The sequence below is a fragment of the Gobius niger genome, assembly GCF_951799975.1.
Source record: "Gobius niger genome assembly, chromosome: 15".
NCBI lineage: Eukaryota > Metazoa > Chordata > Actinopteri > Gobiiformes > Gobiidae > Gobius > Gobius niger.
In genome coordinates this window covers 24068839-24088830 of record NC_136866.1, presented here as the reverse complement: position 1 = coordinate 24088830, position 19992 = coordinate 24068839, and the positions used below count along the sequence as shown (strand labels likewise).

Here is a 19992-nt window from a genome sequence, read left to right as displayed (position 1 = left end):
CTCGTGCATATGAACTGAACTTGCCTTTTACTGTAAATGATTAATTTTTATGTTGACGTTTTATTGATTTGATCTGTTTTCTTGTAATTCTACGCAACTCTGAAGCACTTTGAATTGCCTTGCGGGGGGGTAGGAGGTTTTTAACGTGCCCTGGAGCGCTAACATTCTCGAGAAGACTGACACATGACCAGCAGTTACCCTAATACGATAATTACACGGCTTTCAGAACATGACTGTCGAGGTCTAAAGCTACAGGTTTAGCAGATTTAGTAGATAATCTGACCCAGGGGAGCGGGGATACTTTCTTGGTTGTGATTTTGATTGCCAGCATTACAGCGATTCAAACTTTTTGATGCATGAGTCACATGGGGGCACACAAAACACAAGTGCAATTCTCAAATAGACAGTTATCGCCTCAGCACTTACACAATAGCGACAAAATAGCAGCATCTTTATTTAGTGAAAAAATATGGGTTTGGTATTGTTGCATTTTATTTCCCGATACCGATACTGATACCGATACCTGAATTGGATGCATTTGAAAACAGCATATTTTAATGAGATTAAGCCAAGTATGAAAATACAGTATCAAAAATAAATTCATGTAAAAGAATTGATTTTAAAACCTAAAATCCCCAAACTAACCGCATAACTCGTTAGACAAATTGCAATTAGACAGGGCTTTGTGTTAAATGTCATGTCAGTGGTTCTCGGGGCAAAGGCTTTCCCCCGGTCGTATCGTTTGCCTGATTTGAGCGGCGACTGGACGGACAGGGTGCATGGAGAGCAGTGACACCTGACATTAAGCCGGTCACTGATCGCAGCACTCAAGATGCAAATTTAATGTAGCCGTTGTGAAGGGCAATGGGATCGAGTCATCTTTTCATTTGCTACTGTAGCTGCGACACAAGAGAGAGCACAGGAAATGTCGGGTATTTACAGCATTTGATCGTGATGAGCCGAGGGTTTTTTGGGAGAAATGTCGAATCGGGATTTTTCTGACGTGTGAGGTTCAGGTTTTAAAGCCTTTATGGACATTTGTCTGTTTGTTTTAACCTCTTAACAACTCAGCTTTACTCAAATCTAAAAGCTTCTTGACTAGAGCTTGCAGCCTGTAGGCCAGTGTAAAAACCTTGATCTGAACGGATCTTTTTGTTGAGGTTTTGTCACATTTTTGTTGAGTTTATGTCACATTTTTGCTGCTCTTTTGGGGCTCTTTTTGTCACTTTTTTGTTGCTCTTTTAGAGGCTTTTTTTGTCACTTTTTTGTTGCGTTTATGTCACATTTTTGTTGCTCCTTTGTGGCTCTTTTTGTCCCTTTTTTGTTGAGTTTTTGTCACTTTTTTGCTGCTCTTTTTGAGGCTTTTTTGTCACTTTTTTTGTTGAGTTTTTATCACTTTTTTGTTGCTCATAAATGGTTCTTTTTGTCACTTTTTTGTTGAGTTTTTGTCACATTTTTGTTGCTCCTTTGTGGCTCTTTTTGTCCCTTTTTTGTTGAGTTTATGTCACATTTTTGCTGCTCTTTTGTCACTTTTTTGCTGCTCTTTTGTCACTTTTTTGTTGAGTTTTTGTCACTTTTTTGCTGCTCTTTTGCTGCTCTTTTTGTCACTTTTTTGTTGAGTTTTTGTCACTTTTTTGTTGCTCTTTTGTCACTTTTTGTTGAGTTTTTGTCACTTTTTTGCTGCTCTTTTGCTGCTCTTTTTGTCACTTTTTGTTGAGTATTTGTCACATTTTTACTGCTCTTTTTGAGGCTTTTTTGTCACATTTTCATCAATTCATTTTGACACTTTTTTTGTTGCGTTTTCATCCTTTCCCTTGCGTTTTCCTTTTTCATTTCCCCCCTTTTTTTCAAGAAGCCTTTACATTTGGGTAAAGCCAAACTGGAGAAAACGTCCCTGGTTCAGGTGGGGGTTAAGAGGTTAAAGACAAAGAAAATGTTGATCTTGAGCTTTATTTTCTTTGCAAGTCAGTCACACAAACTCGCCGCACTAATCCTTCCAACCCACAACAATCCCTCCAGGGTGACACATCTGCACTTTGACAAGACTCCACCACAGAAACCTGACCTGTCCTTCACCTCAGCACCGACCGCCCTGTCAACGCCACCTATTGTGCAAATCCATCTCTGAAACAGTGCTTTAAAGCCCTCGCCTGCTTTTTCTTATTTCCTTTTTCTTCTGCTGCCCGAGAAGATGTGCCTCATGATGTCATTATCGCACCATCCGTCATGAGCTCACTGCCTTTACGACCTGACACTTCCAGCTAACTGCTTTGGCTTTTGTTTCTGGCCATTTTTTATCATGTTTATTATGTCTTCATCGAGTAAATATCCTTTGCTTTGAGCTGCTGTGGGATTAGGAATAAAGATGACCATCTCACATGGGAAAAGTGGAACAACTTTTGTCATTTGGAGGGACTGACTTTATGAACTGTGGGATAAATGTTTGTATGTGTGACTTACTGAGTGTAATAGATAAAGGCTGCAAAGGACTGAAGAGGGGTTTGCTGTTCTCCCCCCAAAAACACACAGAGAGTGGGATAAAGCATGAATTCAGCATGTGTACCCCTTAACCCTTAACCAAGCACTTATTCTCCAATTTACCGAATCTAAAAGCTTCTCGACGGGAGAGTTTGCAGCAAGGATAGGCAAGTTTGTGTAGGGCCAACTTTAATCATTGCCAAAACACGAACCTCACCTTTTAACCTGAAGTAAAGAACTTTTTTCTGCAAATGTCAATGTTTTGCATTAGTGGTTCTCAAGTGTTATGGCTTTGGGACCCACCATTACCCAAGGGTGATAAGCTGCAACCCAAATAAAACCGCAAATTGTCATATATCATCTAAAAAAAAAAAAAACAGCCCAATAACATTAATTTTAACTGATTCCATGCAGTTTACAATGGAACATTTTGAACATTTCTTATAGGTTCGCGACCCACAAATCCACTTTCTGGTCCCGACCCACGAGCTGAGAATCATGTTTCACATGACATATGAGTAAGTGAGCTCAGGATTTTTTTTAATATACACTGACACTATTTCTCGCATTTTTAGAAAGCATAAACATATTTCTCAAAACCATCGTGGCAGGGCCAGAGGTTCAGTGTGGAGGGCCAGATTTGGCCCTCGGGCCCGACGTTGCCTACCCCTGGTTTACAGCCTATGAGGGGCATCGCCGTGTCGTCATGTCCAAGGCGGGCAACGCAAATATATTAAATAGATATTAATAGTTCTATGGTGGGTCTAAACATCGTTCACAAACAGAGCACTGCATCTGTGAAAAGATCGGTGCAGCAAAAGATCTGTGATTTGCCGATGTAATGCCTCATTTGAAAGCTAAGACCTGCAAAACTTATACAAGCTTCTTCTTTGTTTTTGTTGCCATGTTATTGTCACATTCTTGTCTGATTTTTGTCACTTTTTGATTGCGGTTTTGTGGCGTTTTGGCGGCATTTAGTTTTCTTAGTGTAACTGTGATCAAGCCACAAAAACATGATGAAAACACAACCAAAACGTACGAAAACGTGACAATCATTCATGGCAAGGAAGAAGCTTAAGATTAGTTTTGCAGGTCTTAGCTTTCAAATGAGGCGTTACACCGGCCTCTCCAGTCGAGAAGCTTCTAGATTCGGGTAAAGCTGAACTGGAGCGAACGTGCTCGTGGTTACCACAAATTTCGCTGGAAACCAATAACATTCGGGAAAAGGGGCCTAAGTGGCAGCGCAGCGTGAAACCAACCACCCTCACTAACTTTAAAGCGATTTCATCTGGCAATTTCACGCACCTAATTTACCAACAGCTACGCGCAGGAAACGCGCCGCCGTCCCCAACTTTCCCGCAGATTTTCACTGCGTCTCCTCCGCGCAAATTAACGCCGACAACAAACACGCGTAAAAACCTAATTGCCCGCGACGCAACGCCATAAAGTTTGCTCGACCTCCTGGCGATGCGTGATATCATCGCGCTCGCCCGGCGCACGCCACGGTCTCCCCTCTCGTTGACCTTGCTTCGAGTCTAGTGGCGAGGACAGAGAGCGCTATTATCCCTCGCGTTTATGTGGCGCTGCACTTGGTACGGTGGCTTTTCCGCTGCTGGTAGCGTGTTGATACTGGGAGCGGGGAGGGGGGAGGAGGGAGGGAGGTAAGGGAGGGGAGGGGAGGTGGCGACGACGGCGGCCAGCGCACATACGCACACATCCATTGCAAAAAAAAAAAAAACTGCCAGTCCCGATCGCGAGAGAGTCAAGCCACAACAACCACTCCCTGGGCATTCAACATCATAGCCGTATTATCTGCCGATCCCCTTGCACCCCCCCACCCCCCCTCTCTTCCTCTCGTCCCAGAGGCTTTACACGTTTCTGCGAGACCACGTATAGGTTCGGGCCAAAGGCAGGTCGAAGCAATGACGGGGGGAAAGATAAGCACTCGCTACACTTACCGTATCGAAGCTTTCCGGGGGCAGCCACCACTATACAGACAGATCTACGTAGGGTTTTCAGAGAAGAGTGTGTGGAGCCAGTCCGTGCGTCAGGCAGGCAGGCAGGCAGGCAGCCGGGGCACCTTTAGGCTATTCCCAAAAACGCTATGGGCAGAAGGAGAAGGCAAAGGCAGCGTCCGACTGGTAGATGTGGTTTCCCAAAAAAAAAAAAAGAAGAAGAAAAGCAAGTCGCTCCACACACACACACACAGAGAGAGAGAGAGGAAATAAGCCCGATTCTCGTCGATGTGTCGCTATAGGACTCCACACACACGGGTGGGGGGGGAAACGCTTCAGAGGAAGAAAAAAAAAAATCATAAAAAAGAAATACGACGAAAGCCCAGCAACTCTGCGCGCAGTAGTCTCCCGAAAACTGCAGCTTCTTCGCGATGTTTCCTCAACCCCATCCGCCGCGAATCCCACTCTTATATCGAGGCAAGCCGAGCGCGTACGAGTGTCCACCACTTCTCCTCCTCGCTCGCTGGAGATACGGTGGCTCGCTCGCTCTCTCGCTCCCTCGTTCGTTCGTTCGTTCGTTCGTTCGCTCGCCTGCGCACACACATACACACACGTCGCTATATCCGTCACTTGGCTGGAGCGGTGCGCGCAGCTTTCGGTTCGTGCACCAGGCAGGCACACACTCGCGGAGAGAGAGAGAGAGAGCGAGGGGGGGGAAGAGGGATAGGCAGTGGCGTGGAGCGCGTGAAGAAGAAGAAGAAGATCCCACGAGTTTCCTTTTAGTGGGAGCGAAAAGAGGAAAAGTCAGGGCTCAAATGTTGAATAGGTGTTTGCATAACGCCAGCGAGAACATCCTCATCCGACTTCTGCGCTGAGGCATGTGATGGCAACATGGTGAGGCTTTTAAAGGGGTATCCACGCGTAACAGTCGGACTGGAACAACTTCTTGTGCAGTATGCAAAACTTTAGACTTTAGGCTATGGTGCCGGCCACCTGTGAACTCAGCGCTGTTTGTCTAAAAGTTAGGCTTCGAGCTAAACTGTGCGGCGGCAGAGGTAACTGGAGCACGCACATGGGTGGCCACCTGTCCTGCTTTTGGTTGAATTGAACATGTCTTTGTCCCCCTCATCGCAGCTTGTGTCCCACTTTCACGCTGGCGAGAGCACAACATGGGCATAACAAAAGTTACATCAACAGAATGAATAAGAATGTTGAAGAATAAGCGATATCCGTACGTGTCGTATAAAACATAACGTTCTGAGTTATCCCCACAGGTCGAAACAAGTCCTGATTTTTGCAGTGTCCCAGTCATTGACCTGAAGTCTATGTCTCATCCCAAGGCTGCGCTTCCCGTCCAAGTCAAGTCCAAGTTCTAGCCTAAAAGTATTGGCCTTAAAAGGAATGTTTATGGGGTTGTGGTTAATTATCTTGACATCATTTTGAGTTATTTGTTTGTGGGATAAGATTCTTTTGTTGTGTTTGTTTGCGAAGGTTTGCGCAGCCTGGAAGGGGCAGGGTCGGTTGAGTGTCTTGCCCAAGGGTAACACTTTATTTTACACCTTTCATACATTTTACCTGCCATTAAAATGTGTATTAAAGTGTGTAATAACGTGGACCTATGGGTTAGACACATGATGTAATAACTCCAACCCTAACCCTGTGTAAGTGTGTATGTTGTGCAGGTACGAGTTATTACAGATTGTTACAAAGAAGATGACATTGTACTAGAAGAATGTAACAAGTGTAACAAAATGTGTATATTTTATTCGGCAAAGTCCAAAGTTAAAGGCGTTACTGCCACAGGAGGTTGTAAACCTGTCACACCTCAGCAGCTGAGGTGCAGTTGCCCCTATATATATCTTATATAGAGGTTATGCAAGTGATGACACAGTGTTTTGGCACTGAGTCTGAAGTGTGGACCAAAGTGTGAAGTCTGATTAAGGACGACAGTGGCTCACATGGGAGAGGGGACGGTGGATACCGGCTCACGCAAGTCCAGACTGTCGTTGTGTCCTTGGGCAACACATTTCCTCCACTAATGTTTGAATGCAGTGTGTGAGTCAATGGCGCAGATTTGCTTCCCTCAGTCAATCCCAGGGCAGCTGTGGCTACAAGAGCTCACCCCCCACCGAATAAAGTGTGAATGAGTAATGACTAGACACTGTAGCGTTTCGGGAAACGTGTGAAATATACAATGCAAGTGTACACCATAATAATATTCATGAAAATGATGAACGTGCACACTCTATATCTCTTGTCTGTCGAGTGTCTGGGAGTGTTGGGACCCTCCTCTCTCTGTCGCTGTTTGAGAGTGTGAATAATCAAGTACAGAGGCGTAAAACTTATGGCTTTAAGTCCTATCACAATGCTACTGCCTTGATTTCACTTTATGTCATGTGATGGGGTTATTTCATATATAATAACTATAGAGCTGGTCCAAACATGACCACAGCTTAAAAGCAAAGACAGTAGCACCACAGGATTTTGTTCTGCCTTCTAACTCAACATTTTATATATATATAGGCTCGTCAGAAAGTTATTGTATCTCGTGAATTCAACCTATTGTTACCAAGTCTTCAACACCAGCTTTAACTGCTTCAAAATTAACCATCAACTACAGGGCAAACTACCTAAGCGTTTAGCTAAAGTGGCGGACATCTTGAAAGTCTGTTAACGCCGAGTGTCTGAGGAGATTAAAGGAAAGACATTTGTAAAGTGTGGCTGCTTTGATGTGGAAGTCTGCTGCATCACGCACTCTGCAAAGTCACTCGCCAAAAGTCTTTTCAGTTCAAATTCGAGCTCGGCTATGTTGCAGGCTGGTTGCGTGGAGCCTGTAATATAACATACGGCATCATTTATGTCTTTGTTTGTGTGCGCTCTGTCTTCCAGCAGTTTTCGATCAACAAAAAAGTTAAAGAAAAGTACCTGAGCAGAGTTGTTGAGATTTTAAGGCATATTACTTGTCGTTCCAGAAGCTTAAAGGCACTACACCTGATTTTTTTTTCTCGCAGTGGCACAAATGTTGTTTTGTCCTCCTTCAATATATTGTAAACTCAGACATTTGAGGGGAAAACACTGTAATTACAAAGCCTTTGTATCAATTTCATGAACTCTCAGGCGAGTTTTCTTGCATTTCTGAGACAATGACCCTGAAAAGTGACCCTGCAAGTTGTGAAATGCTGATAAACTCGTCCCTGTGAAGGATCAGGATATTACAAATATGAATCAGAAAAGTTAGGAATGAGTTTGGAGACAACTAACATTTTAATTAAGTGGCTTCCACTTTCATTGTTTGTTGTGAACGTCTGATCATGTTTTGTTGTGGAAACTTACAATCTACACATTATTTACATATGGTCAGATCTTATTCAATCAATTCTGCACAATAGCGCCCTCTGGAGAGCATCTACTGAGAGGTTGATTAATGTCAGGATCCTTCCTCTGAAGTCCATTTCATTGACTTCATTGGGAGTGGGCTCCTTCGAAGCAGAGCTGTCACAAGATCAGATCATATGATAAAATATCGATCTGCATGCTTGCTTATATATAGTACATGGACATAGCATTAACATTAAATGAAGCAATTGTCCAGTCCATAGAGGGCTTTTAGGTTAAAATAGATAAAACCCTTTATTTAACAAGACAAGGCACATTTTACACATGTGAACAACAGCTCTGGCCCGATTGAAGCCACTGTTTGAACTCTCTGGTAAAGATGTTAATATTAGTCTGCAGTTTTAGTCCAGTGGGGAGAGGGTTCAATGGCCCCCTTTGAACGAGGACTGTCTGTACTGTGGGAGCACACAAGCCCCACTAAGTGAGGCTCTGGTGGACGGTCAGAGAGCCCTGACGCCTCCCCATGAGGCCAGAGAACAGTGGCGACACACATTTGTTCAACAGTTAAAATATGAAACAACTATTTCATGAATAAAAGAGGCTGTTAAACTGTCTAAAAAAGATAACACGAAAGATTTGCAAGAAATTCAATTTAAACATTAAACATGTTTAGCTGGTCCAGTTTATCGCTAATTAAAAAGAAAACAAATTCATAAGAGATATTTCTTGATATGAAAACTATCTCGAATGGGCTCAACTTATTGGCCTAGTTTTATACTATAGTGGCTGGACTTAACCCTCTATGACAAGACTTTTCATTTTAGAGGAAAACGATATTTCAACCCACTTTTTGGGTCGACAGAACAGAATAGACAGTAAAAATGCAACAAAAACAAGAAATTAGTACATCCCTATCTCCAACATTATATTTTTCCAACAAAAGGGCTACATCTGCATGAAGATGCCTTGAGGCAACAAACTGAAAATGTACAGTTTCAGTCTATACAAACAAAAGCATATGTAAACAATCTAATTTGCTTCTTTACATATTCATTTGATCAAGTTATTCCAATTTAAACCTGTAGTAAAGTGATTTTTTTTTACCTTTTATCTGTCACCTGTGAATTTTCTTCCTGAAAGGACTGCTCCACCCCCCACACAAACTCCGCTACCTACTTCAGCTCTGGTTTCCTTGGATGTCTGGTAACAGTGTTAGAGTGTTAGGGTGGTTTGTTGCCTAAGGTAACAGGACTCAGACTTTATTTTGACTCAGACTAGGACTTCCACATGCAGAACTAGCAAATTAAAGATTTTGACTCAAAATGAAGATCTAAGTGACTCGGACTTGAACAATAAAGACTTGCAAGTGACTTGGACTAGCTCTGACAGGCTATAAAAGTTCATCCTGACTAAGAGTGCTGTCCTTTCTTTCACTTATACATTATCACTTGGAATTAGCACCCAGTCAGAGAATGCGTTGTGAGTTGAGCGTGTTTTTGCTCGTCATTTATTCATGACTTGGACTAGCAAAATTACAGTTTTAGAATAATTGAGTGTGCTGAGCTTGTAACATTACACTAGCTTCCTCATCCATAATGAATGGATATTTCAGATTTTTATTTTTTGCTTTAAAGGAACAGGCCACCATTTTTTCCATACTGAGATATGTTCTTACCTGAGCTTAGACGAGTTGATACGTACCTGTCTGGTCTTTGTGCGTGCCCCGTTTGGAGCTATACATGCCTTTCAGTCATGTGACCTGTGTTGTTATGGCAGCCATTTTGAATACCGAAGTAGCATTATGTGGTACTACCACGTGTAACAATATCTCTACTCAGGATGAAAATGAACTGATTGACAGTGACATTTTTATTTACTTGTAATAGATACAGACGGCATCTCTGAAATCGCCCATATATGGTCATGTTGAAAAACTGCTTTAACAAATGCTGAATTATGAAGATAGTTTGTACTAAATAAAGATACATACATGATGCTACATGTTAGCATCGGGATAATGCTAACGGTTAGCTAGTGCTAGCTACAACTGCCGTTTTTTCACTTCTACAGAACAATCTGCTGTGAGAAAATATCCATATGGACACGATTTACACTTGACTTTATTTGTATGTGATAAATACGTTCATATTCCACCAGAAAATGGCTAAACAGAGTGAAAAATTGTGTTTCCCAAAAGATTCTATTTTCTCCCTCGGCGAGGCCACGCCCCCTTCTATGACAAGATGCCATCTGTATCTATCATTGCACAAGAAGAAAACAGTAAAATCACGGCCTCAGAGACAAACGTTTATGTGAAGAAACCAGTGAGTCAGTGTTTAAGAAGTTAGCATGCTACCAGTTAGCATTTAGCATCAACAGCTCAGCTCTGACCTCTCCAAGAGAAAGCCCTGAACCACAAACAACTAGCCTTGGACATGCTATTACTGTAGTATTTCCTCAGTGTTCATAGATGTGAGCCACACATGTGTTTATTGTGTTCAACTGTCAATGGTTGACAGTTGCTAACCGGTAGCATGCTAATGCCTTGAGCAGCTTAAACACTGACTCAGACTGAGACTCTGTTGATATGATAAATTGTAAAAATCACAGAGAATGGTTTTCAGTTTCCTCTTTGATGAGAGGCCAAATGCTAACATCATCTTTGGTCAGGTACATATCAACTCGTCTAAGCTCAGGTAAGAACATATCTCAGTATGGAAAAACGGTGGCCTGTTCCTTTAACATTTTTCGTCTCCATAATTTGTCATTACTGTCATGCACAGAAAAGACCTGTCGCTGCACGTTTGAATAGTCATTATAATGTCATCTCCACATGTGTTGGATGGATCCGCCAAATTATTCTCAACAAAAGCATGATTTTGTTTGTATCGTTTAATCGAGCAAACACTTGTATTTAACCTCGCTTTTCTGCTCAGGCTGTATTTGAGGAATTATCTCGCTGCCAGAAATGTCTCTTGGGAAGAGACAGACAGAGCTGGAGTAGCAGCAAATTGACAGAAATGTTCGGCGCAAAAATCCTTTTCACAATTTTGCGTCTGCTTGAAATTCAGTGGCGTCCAAGAAATACAGTTTGCCCTGAAAGCCGTGATTTTCTTTCCTTTTAAACGGTGGAAAAAAATATTGAAAGCTGAAAGAACGTAGATTAAAATAAGGATGCTGGACTGTGTTTAGAAGAACACATTAAAGTGCTTGTAAGTGCTTTTAACCTTTTATTATGATTATCATTTCATTTTTACACCACTTATTAATTTGATAAAGAATAGTTGAAGAGAAAGAAAGAGGAGGGAAAGTTTCACTCATGGCCAATTGGTACAGTTATGTCGCATCCCTTTAAGGAAGTGAAATACTAATTAAGGAAGTGAAATAATAAACACTTCGGCATGGTGGCTGAGCGGTTAGCACTCTCGCCTCACAGTAAGAAGGTCCCGGGTTTGATTCCCAGTCCCAGGTGGAGTTTTTGCGTGTTTCTCTCCCTGTGTTTGGATGTTTTTTCTCCGGGTGCTCCGGTTCCCCCATCAACCAGCAACACGCACAATAGGTTCATCTTCCAGCAGGTGACTCTGCCCATCAGCCTGTGGTTCCCCGGGTGCTGCACTGCAGTCGCCCACTGCTCCTGACGGGTTGCCCCAGCGGCATCAAAGGATGGGTCAAATGCAGAGGACACATTTCCCTACGTGGACAATAAAGTATACCTTAAAGGAACAGGCCACCATTTTTCCATACTGAGATGCTGTATGTTCTTTATCTGATCTTAGACGAGTTGATGTGCACCTGTCTGGTCTTTTTGCATGACTGAGTCCAAAGATGTTGTTGGCATTTAGGAGCACTTTGACATCTGCGCAGTAATATCTTCACCACTATATTACTACACGGATGTCGAAGTGCTCCTAATAGTTCCCCTTTTTTTCCGCTTAGAAAATCGGCAAATCGGTTTAATTTTGTGCGACTATACTTGGATTGTGTAAGTACTCACGTAACAATGTGGAAGAGCTTGGTCGCTTCTAACTTCACCCTTGTTTGGGTCCGCAGGAATATGCTGGGAGAGGCTCAATGCTAACAACATCTTTGGTCTTTTTGCTTGACTGAGCACACAGGCCAGACAGGTACGCATCAACTCGTCTGAGCTCAGGTAAAAACACATCTCCGCATGGAAAAACGGTGGCCTGTTCCTTTAGCCTTAATCACGTGGCCATTTTTAAATTCTTTTTTGGAAAAACGGTCAGGAAAAACCTTTAAATCGATGGTGAACTAGCAGCTACAGTAGTTGTTGTTTACATTACTGTGACAGTTTTAACTCCCTGAAAGTGGATAACGAATTGGGATGTTACAGAAGCTAGGATCACAACTAACAATTAACTATTATCATTCAGAACAGAGCACAAAGAAAAACATAGACTTTCACCAATTATGAGTTTTGACTGCCCATTAGATGTTAAGTATCTTTTTTGTTCCCTTAGACCAGTGGTTCCCAAACCGTTTTTGTCCCACGTACCCCTCGAGTTGTTCATTTACACTCTGTCCTTTACCTGATCAATGAAACTCAAGATTTTTCAGTGTTTAGGCCAGTGTTGTGTCCAAAAGGAAGATAATATGTTCTCAAATTCACACGTTACTGAAAAACAGTCCAACCTTTCCTGTGTAGATAACTGAAAATTTCACCTTCAGTTTTGGGAAACCAGGGACCACGGGTGTACAAAGTATTTTAATCAAGGGAAGCATATTGAAGTATAAATTACAGATCGGTCGTCAATGCAGCCAAACACTCGACTGGGTGCATTTAAGAAAGGTTTAAACTGTTCCCCGCACCTTTATTTACGCTTATAACCATAACGAAAGCTCTGCAGAACAATCAAATGTTAGTTCATGAGGTTTTAATAGCACAAAAAATAGCAGTAAAAAGAACAATCTCTGGAGATGCGTGCCAATATAACAAAAATCCTGAGGGCCACTAACAACTGCTTCAGGGGCCACACTTTGAGCACGCCTGTCTTGCAAAGTGCAGAGTCCGGGCACCTGTCTCTAGATCTTGGGCCACGGTTTGGTCTTGTAAAGCTGTTCAGAAGATAGAGGAGCATCAATTCATATATTCAACTTTTTAGAATGTGTTAATGTGTGATCTGCATTTTGTAAAACATGTTGAGATTTGGATATATGAAAGGTGCTACGTCAATTCCCTGCAGATCTATCACAAGCTTCTTATTACATCCATTAACTGCCTAATAACTGTATTAGACAGTGACGTCCTCCTGAACCAGTCCAACCTCATAATAACATCAGCAGTGCTCAAGTTTCTCTTTGGCTTGTTCTTAATTACAAACACACACGGGCGATTCCCACACGCTGGGATCTACAATTAAGCTGAATCAGGCCTCCGACAGTATAAACAAGAGGCAAGCTACAACATGAATTTGCCCTCTCTCCATTGACCACCGCTGCCTTTTACAGTATGCGTGTGTCTTTCATAAGGCTGCAGTACATCGGGAAAATACAGCCATTTTTATGACATGTATTGCAAATAAAGATCAAATAAAGATGCCGAGGTCTGACAGGCCTTTACAACATTTAATCCATTTGTTTTGGTGATTGCTTTTACACAAAAACACAAAGTTTATGGTCTGATTCCACCTCCAAGCAGTGCCTATGCTGCTTATATGTTCTTGGGCAAGACACTTGACCGATGCGATCAAATCTAGTCTGTGCGTCTTTGGAGGGGAGAGAATAGGAAGCCACATTTTAAGATTTAAGATTTTAGTGCTGACTTTCAGGTAGCTAGGGTTACGGTTAGGTAATCCTAATCAGGGTTATGATTAGGGTTAGGAACGGCAAATCACTCACACAGATCTCACACATATTTTTAGAAACTAGAGGGTCTTGGCTTTCAAATGAGGTATCACACTGGGATGTAGGTTGTAAGCTCTCCAGTCAATATGCTTTAAGATTTGGATATAAATACAGCTAACCCTAACCCTAAATCTAACCCTTGCCCTAAGGTGGCAGGTAACCGGTTAAACAGACAGGCTCAACAGTACATCGAGGACCTTTAGCCCGCACTCCTCTGCTCTTCGGTCCTCTGGCCAGAACCTGCTTGTAGGCCCCAAGACTATAAGACCCAAGGGTACCTGATATTTTTTCAGTCTGTTGCCCCCAGACTGTGGAAGGGCCCCGCCCCTGTGACTCTGTGGAAAATAAACTTGACTTACTTACTTGCCCCTGTGACTCTGTGGAAAATAAACTTGACTTACTTACATTGTTGGTGAGTACCAGGGAATTCAGGGAGTATTCAGGGAGTATTTTATTAGTACATGGGATTTTTCACTAACAACAAAGTGCCATGAAAATGCTCTCTGCATAGAGTGAAACATTGGCGTCTATAAAGAAAATTAAGTCGAGTTGTCTTGTATTAACCTTACAAGATTGAAAACACAAGTTCTTGTGTGCTCATACAACCATATGACCATACTTGACTGACTGAACAGAAACAAATATTTTCTTTAAATAATTTCTTTTAATCCCTCAAATTCACAATTGCCAAATGGAATATGTATATTGCAAAAGAAAGTCTCATCTCATAGACTGATAATTCTGGTTCATGTCCCTTTATTAAAAGGTGCATTATGCTATTTTGTATGTGAAAAAATAAAAACCTTGATATTTGTAATTTACCTTTATGCATGTATGGGTGGTTCTACTATTGATCACGGTGGCCTCCATATCTCTCCAGGATCAATTGCTTTTTGATTTTCTGGTGAGACAGTCCATCAGCAGCACAAACCTACCAGAAACTCTAACAAAATGTATCCCGGAGCATCATAAAGGTGCCATGGTTACCACTCATACAGCTGCTGGGTCATGAGAGGTCAATTACACGCAAATCAAAAGAGGTTTTTTTTCAACATAAAAACTCCCATAATACCCCTTTAATGCCTTCATTCAACATTCAAATAGTCTCTGGTGCACAAGCTTTTCAGCTTTATTAGAGCTGCTTCACTCCCTGCAGCAAATAATGTTCCCATGCGTTCAGAAATTAAAACCAATGCTATGGTGTCTTGAACATGATATTCATATTTTAAGACATCCCCTCTATACTATGGCTGACGTCAGTGTTCCTGTGCAAGTCTCTAGATGCAAAATTTAATGACCTCCAAGCCTTCAAGTTTTTCCAGCGTCCTCTCTTGTGTGGCTTTCCATGTTAACAACCTCAACCACTCCCGTCGCTTGATTCCGGTCACCTTCGAGATCTTAATCAGACTTTGTCATTGAAGTTGTCCTCACCACACTTCTCCGCACCGCGATTTTACACTTTCTACAATGGCAGATTATACAAACCTTCTGGGCATTCGAGTTTTCATCTCATGCATCGGCTGCGTTGGCAACCTCTACCTCATCTTCTCCATATTTCAGAGCAACGTCAGAATCTCCGCAGTTAAATCCTTCGAGATATTCCTTCTGGGTCTGGCCGTGTCCAACCTGGAGGAGATCCTCATCGTGAACGTCTACGACATCGTCATTTTCGAAGACCCGTCCACTCGCGCCGGAACCTGGTCGTGCCGCTTGCTCAAATTCTTGACCATTTCCGGAGAACTTAGCAGCATCCTCTTCACGGTCATCATCTGCATTTTCCGCTACCAAAAGGTGAGAGACGCGACTGAACGGGTCAGCCTGAAGGTCTACCTCGACAACTCGGCGTCCGCTTTCCTCATCAGCGCCGTGTGTTTTGTTTTAGCCTTGCTGCTAAGTGCCCCGATTTTTATCATCGACGTCCACACGACATCGGAAAACTCAACAAGGACCACCTGCCGTCCTGAGATCTTCCAATGCAACGAGCTGCACTGCCCAACGGAGAATTTCATCTACAAATACCTCTTTATTGTGATTTGCAATATTCTTCCCGTGGTCACCGTCACCATTGCAAGCTGCCTTATACTTTTAGTGTTGCTGCGCCAAAACAAAAGGGTTGAACCGAGGATGAACGTAAGGCGCTTTGGCAAGAAGAGCAAGAAGAGCTTAAACCTCCACCGAAGCACTGTCGCCGTATTAGCAGCGATGGCTTTGTTCCAAGTCGACTGGAGCCTCTACGTCTTTGTGCAGCTGCATTTTGACGACGATAATTTAACTTTGTGGAACGAGATAAAGTTCTTTATCTCAACGTCCTACACCTCTCTCAGCCCTTACGTGTTCGGGATTGGGAATAACTTGTTCTCCTTCAAACATTTTAGGAGAAACTGCAACTGATGGCGTCTCTGTAATGTAATCCCTGGATTTAATCTTTTCTGTTTCTATGGTCTGATTCTTGTGTGTTTTGAGATGAGAAAACCAAAATATAAAGTGAAATTGAAACACGATATTTTATAGAGATGCACTGATCCAGCTTTTTAAAAGATAATGATACAGACACTGGGGGTTTGCGTAACTGCCGATATCCGAGATGTTACAGATCAATTATATCTATGAATAAACAAATGGAAAACATCAGACAAGGGTAAAAGACAGGCTTGTTGGTTACATTAATACAAATAACACAAAGTGATCTGATCATTATAACATTACAAATGTGTTGGATCGTTATTCTTTCAAGAGACTAGAAGTTGGTCATTTTATACTCACTACTTCCACCTCAGGTCAAACGTGTAACTGCACCTTCTATATAAAGCTTGTGCATGACGGCACTTCGGACCCGAAGTAACAACTTTTTGAGTGACAGTTCAGGATTTTAGAGGCAGTTGTGGTGAACAGGTCTGGGCTCATTCTACACATTAGGACATTGCTGCGACATGTAGGGGGAAGAAAATACATAATTCTGTATAGTCCCTTTAACTGCATTTCATAAACTAAACTACAAACACTTGATCCAATCATGATTTCTGTCCCAGCTTTGGTTAGAATAACATGCTGTCGCTAGCAATAGCATACTGTTGCTAGCTGTGGCGATTAAAAATAAAACCACCTCAGATTGTGATTTGAGATTTGATTGTCTCTCAAATTGCCAGCAGAGAGCTCCACTAGGGGTGGTTGATTTGATGCCAATTGACACAGAATCGATAGCCTACTTGCGATTAACCAGCCAAAAAACAGATTGATATTACAATGCAGTTTTCATTAGTAACGCAATATCAATTTGGAAAGGCTCCATTTTTTTTTTTTAAATGGGAAGAGAACAGACTTTTGTGGGGATATTTGCTGCTGATTGGATGAAGCGTATCTCGTTTTAGCCAATCACAGCTGGTCTCAGAATGTAGCTAAAGATCAAAGCACTAACGCAATTAAATAAATAGTTTTAGTAAATGTTACTCGTGTTTATAAGTCTGTAGCAGCTTACCTTTGTTTTTCTGTCTTGTTGTTTTAAAACTCACCCACTCACAGCAATACTGCCGAACGATTGGTCTGACGCACTGTGGATTTGAGTGGAAATGGAATAGAATTAATATCTGGTTGCAATAAAAAATGTACAATTCTATATTTACTTGTTTGCACACTACATCAGCTTTATCCTGCATAGTCTTGTTATGTTGCTCCAATTGTATAAAGAAGCACACAGGAATACTGAGCTTTAACAGTAACAGACGTAGAATACAAGGATCACACATATGAGGCAAGAGTCACAGCAAATAAATATGATCACGTTGGTGTGAAAACCAGAGCTACAGAATAGAAGTCATAGATTTGGAAAACATATAATTGCTTGTTAATAAATAAATAAATAATCACTTGGCCTATGTGACTTTTGTGTTTAGCCCATTATTTTTATGACGTTTTTAGACATTGAGCTGAAATAAGTTTAGCTTATTTTGATAAAATGTCAAGTTCAGTGTGGAACATCTGCTGCAGTGAATATTTGTCTAAGAAAAGAAAGACAAGAAAACGCCATTTCTCCATGAAAGTTTGGAAACTACTCCATAGTGTTTTAATCGCTTTCCACAAAACACAATCATAAAACTGGGCTATTTTGCAGATTTGGTCATTCATTTATTTTTTTACTTTGTTTGAAAATAAGCCAACATTTGTTGTGAACGTAAGCACACTGTTGTAAGATAAACATTTGTCAGCTTACCTGTAGGCTGTGTTTTGAAGTGGCCAAATGCATAGACCTGCTTCTGCTGATGTTCAAGCATGTGTAAGCTAACCTGCTAGCTTAGCCACAGCTGGTGTGTGCACAAAATGAAGCACAGACATGCACACAAAAATATGTTTGCCAAAGTAGCCTAATTTTACAATGCATTTTTGGTTTCTGCTATTTCAAATGTTAAAGCCTTGCGTTGTTTATATGGCAGTCATGGCAGTGATCTACTTCTGCATTTGTCTGGATGCCTAATGGTCAAACTGGATACAATGTCACATGGCAGCAAGAGCTGCTATTATATGGAGCAGCTGTGATACATCATGCAACAATCCTCAAAGACGACGGGCCATTTCTTTTTTTTAAAGCAGCTCACACCATTCGCATTGGGCTCGAGAGGAAAACGGAAGTGAAAAGGGTGAAGTATTAAGGTTTTTTTTCTCTCCAAACTACTGATAGCCTACTTTACTGGTGCGTAAAAATACGACTTTAACTGGCACTATATTTGTTTCAAACGTACCGTTTGCTGCAATAATTAAAGTAAATGTTTTAGCTTTGGCCATTTCGGCAATATTCCCATTGGTGACTGAGTGGCCGCCATTAACAAAGCCATGCAGTCATGTTTTTATCTGGGTGCCCTGATCATTCTTTCACCACCAGCATCACTGACTTGTGTCACTTTGCCCGTCCATTTCCACTACATTCAGCTCTGTTTGATCCCTGCATTTTTTAATACTGTGGAACTTTCCTGTGGTAAATAAAATGTTGTTGAACCCATGACAAAACAAGTGGTCGATAATATCCTCCGCAAGGAGCGAGCGCATTGGCTGTCCGCGCGGTACCGCCATAAACGCGTGACGTCACAGCCCATGCGTGGATGTGTGTGAGGAGCACGAGCAGAGCGGGGTGAGAATGGACTGAAAAGGTGGAAGAACAACTACAGCTCAAAGCAGGAAGAGTTCAGTCCCGGCCGCGTCGCTGCTCGAAGAGGCGAAACAGTAGCGCGTAAAGTTGGGGAGTTGTGCTGCTGCGCGGACTGAGCTCGAGGTGGAAACTAGCCCTCTACAAAATCCTTGGGATGGTGGACTCCCGCTTCTCTCGCGCGGACGGCCAGGGAATCACGCGCCATTGAAGGGGGTGAACTGTGCATGCGCTTTAGCTCGTGGCGTGCACGCCTGGGTCGAAGCGATCAGTGGCGTGGCTCTCGGCCTCCATTTAACAATTTGTGTTTTCGTTCGAGGCTTTCGTCGACGCTTTTCAGTGGCCGCAGGAGCGTGCAACAGTTGGATTTTTTTGACTGAGGACCTTAATATTTCTCCGGGCTGGCACTCCACGAGGCTCCAGTCGACACCGGGAGAGAGGTGTCCGAGAAACCTGCAACTTTCCCAACTTGGTAAGGAGAGAGCGGCCTTTTTCTCTACGTGTGACTGAGCTGGGATGAACTATTCTAACCCCCGAGGTGATAATTTACGTGACATGTTTTTGGTCAAACATACATTTGAAAGTAGGTTTCGGGTTACGAGCTAACGCTTGAGAATGGTCACTTTCGTGCATTTATTTGCAAATAGTAAGCTGCCCCCCTCCTCCTCAGTTTGGTGTGACCATTGGGGCAGAGGCACGACAACAATGCAGGAGGCGATAACACGTAGGTCGTTGTCATCTGAGAACGCACAGAAAGTAGGCCCGACCCGAGCTGGGTCTGATCCACCAGTATCTCTTTATTATGTCCGTATCTGTTAAGCTGCTTGTTTTGTCATCAGTCAGTCAAAGAAACACGACATTAATGACCTGCATGAGCTCAGACCGAGGCCTGGCCACAGATCTATGCGGTCTGGTCCGATGAAGCAGTTTTTAATATAGCTTCTCATGTATAACAATATATCTTGTTATTTGATATTCAAATGGAGGCATGTACTTAACTTTACATAGTTTTTTTAAAGACGTTATCATGGGCTAGTTCGCAAGTGTAACATTCAGCAGGGCCGTTTGTAGCTTTTTAAAGAGCCCCGTGCAAAATGCTACAACGTACTGTGGGGCCTATCTGTTTAACCTCAGAACCAAAACAAGGAACTCATGCTCAGTTTGGGGTCCTGCTTGAACACTACCACATTTGTTGCTTATTACTGAAATAAACAGGTAACTTTAAAG

The 19992-nt window shown here is 42.3% G+C and overlaps 1 protein-coding gene across 1 annotated transcript in view; it reads right to left on the bottom strand.

Annotated features, from left to right (window-relative positions):
* Positions 1–4648, bottom strand: part of LOC306975214 (uncharacterized protein) — a 62385-nt gene extending 57737 nt beyond the window's left edge. The window contains exon 1 of the mRNA XM_079572677.1: positions 4437–4648. The gene's annotated coding sequence lies outside the window, so the exon portion shown is untranslated. The remainder of the gene's footprint in view (positions 1–4436) is intronic.
* Between the last annotated feature and the right edge of the window lie 15344 nt (positions 4649–19992).